The sequence below is a fragment of the Brassica oleracea genome, chromosome C1 (genome assembly GCF_000695525.1).
Source record: "Brassica oleracea var. oleracea cultivar TO1000 chromosome C1, BOL, whole genome shotgun sequence".
Lineage (NCBI taxonomy): Eukaryota > Viridiplantae > Streptophyta > Magnoliopsida > Brassicales > Brassicaceae > Brassica > Brassica oleracea.
The window spans coordinates 18,756,920-18,759,954 of record NC_027748.1 but is presented as its reverse complement, the minus strand read 5'-3'; positions in this window follow the sequence as shown (position 1 = coordinate 18,759,954).

Sequence of the window (3,035 nt, the reverse complement as noted above, 5' to 3'; positions counted from 1 at the left end):
ATGGCCAATATATGATTAATACTAAACCCGGTAAAAATAACACAAGGTTCCTAGTATTAATCGCAAATTAACACAATCAATCATATTCCAGAATCGAGCATAAAGACTAATTCCAGAATACCTAACTATCCACAACTTAGCGATATCATCTAAGCATTTCGCATTCGCTAACTAACCAATCAACCTAACCATTCACAGGGTTCTTTGCCGATAAGCAGCTGGTTGATCGGAGAAGACTTGGCCAAAACCCAATTGCCGACATGACTGAGTGGACTGGACTGATCTTGTCTTGGACACAACCTCGGCTTCACCATGAAGAAACTGACAGGCCTCGACAGGCTGATCTGGACTTGGACAGAACCTCCTCTAGCTTCTGGACAGTTCTTCGGATTTCCCGACAAAGTATCGAGCAGAACTTCGACTGATCTGAACCCGTAGAACTGAAATAACTCCGGACAAAATCTCTAGTTGATCATCAAAGGAACTGAGTGGCCTGGACGAATTCAGTTGGACAGAACTGTCCCTAGGCGCTGACTCGAAATCAGTAGAGAACTGACCTCGCAATCTCTCTAAAATTCTCGAAATAGATCGGAATCTCTTGCTTTCTTTTTCTACTTTTCTCTCATGTTTTTAAGGTTGTTTGGACAGGTCTGGATGTGATGATATGAGCTGGGGTCGTGGGCTATTTATAGAAGACAGCAACCAATCAGCTTCAGGTTGGTGGCAGCCCGTGTGTCGCTTCGCATGGCTCCGGACGCATGCGCGGCGGCACCTCGTGCTCCACATGGCTGGCTGCATGTCCAGGACACATGCAGGACGCCACCACTCCTCCCAGATGTCAGGCTACATGACTAGAACTCATGCAAAGCGCCACAGTAGCACACACATGTCGATCAGCATTCTTCGGTTGCATGCGCGTAAACACCTCGTGCTTGGTCGATCCACCTCGTGCATCTAAATCTCAGGCTGCATGTACAGCTTCCATGCACGGCGACACCTCGAGCTTCTGGACAAACTCAGCTTGGTAGATGATTGACACCGCGTTCTGAACCCATGCAACGAGCCACCTCGAGCTTCTCGGTTCATTGGCCTGATTTCGGTCCTTCCAGTAAATTTCTGATCCGCGATTAACCCCAAATATTTTTTCGCTCCCGTTCTGATGGTCTGAATAATTTTCATAAACTCCAAAATATTTCTGACCTTGATGAATAATATTTCCCGAGCCTCCGGCTTCCTCGCAAAATTTCATAATACCAAAATTAGGGTTTTTGCCCAATTTCGGGTTTTCCCGTCGTGCTTCGATCCCGCCGTGCTTGCTTCCCATCCTGCTTAATTCCTGTCCTGCTTCCAATGTCTTCGAAATAATATTCCGCGAAAGTTTCGCAGAAACCTTCGTGCTGAAGAGACATCGTTCTTCTTAAACGTCGAGCTTCTAGAATGTCGTGCTTCCAAAAACGTGATGCTTCCAAAACGTCCGTCTGATCAATCTAAGACATCTTCTAACTATCGTCGAGCAACTTATTCGACTCATAGTTCACTCACGATCAATTCTTCGACCACCTCGTACTTCAAAACTTCTCGATCCATCCTTATCGCCCGCAACTCGACCACCAAGTTGATGTTCGACCAATCTTCTATTTTATTCGAATCATGTCAAGTTTCATGTGATCAAAACTCAACATTCCTCCAAATATGTAGACTCCCAAAAGCTTGGCTTCAGATTATGACTTTTACACTCTCGACCATTTTATCCCGAAGGGTGGGGTATTACACCGACGATCATATCGCTCAGTACAAGTAGCGGATACTCGCGGTTGCACTTCTACCCGCGAATGTACTATATGTTAAGGTTTTGGCTCCACTCTGATCGGACCTGCCTTACAATGGTTCATCAACCTACCCACCAGGTCCATATCCTCTTTCGCGAGCCTCAGCGACAAGTTTGTGGAGCAATTCGCAAGTTGTAGGAGCCTGGAGATGACTTCAAACGGTCTCTACGAGATTCTTCAGCATCGGGTAGAACCCCTGCGAGACTACATAGCCCGCTTCAACCTAGAGAAGGTGGCAGTTCTCGAGTGCAGCATCCCTACCGCGATCTCTCCCTTTAAAAGGGGCCTGCTTCCAGACGGGGGCCTCTACAAAGAATTAACCATGTATCCCTGCAAGACCATGGAAGACGTGCTATCCCGAGCCTGGGCGCAAGTGAAGTGGGAAGAAAACATCGCTAGCCACGCTAAAGCCCAGCCGAAGCTGGATAAAAAATCAGCCCGATCAGATCAAGGAAATCGGGATGAAAGATCCTCCCAAAGAGCAACTAAGGACTCCGGGAATAGAAATCGGGGCAGGTTCCAGTACCGACCCCTGGAAAAGGAAGAAGGAATGTAGGTATCCACTTGGCCCGACATCTCCCATCTCTTGATATCTACACCGGAGCTAGTCAACGTCTTGAGGCAGATAGGCCCACAGGTCAAGTGGCCTCAAAAGATGAAGGCACCTGACTCGTTCCGGAACCCCGGCCTCTGGTGCAACTTCCATCGAGGTCAATGAACTACTCTAAAAGGGGCATCTCCGGGAATTCCTCTCAGAAAAAGCCAAGAACCATCTAAATAAAGAGGCGTCGGTGAAATCCGCTGGAGCTATACCCGCCTCGCCACCTCGCCAGGACCGAGTGATCCATGTCATATCTGGAGGCTCAGAGATAAGTGGCGTGAGCCATGCAGCTGCCAAGAAAAGCACCCACAACGCCAAGCACGCCTGGAGACGACCAAACCAAAGTGCTTGCTCCTAGGTACCGACGAAATAAGCTTCACAGCCAAAGAGCAGGAGAGGATCCTGGCTCCCCACCATGATGCTCTGGTTATCTCACTCACCGTAGCAAACTTTTTGGTGAAAAGAATACTAGTGGACAACGGTAGCTCCAGCAACATCATCTTCTAGAATGCGTCCAAGAACCTAGGGCTGGAGGAGAGTGCCCTAACGTGCAAAATAACTCCACTCATCGGATTCAGCGGTGAAGTCAAGCAAACAGCCGGAGA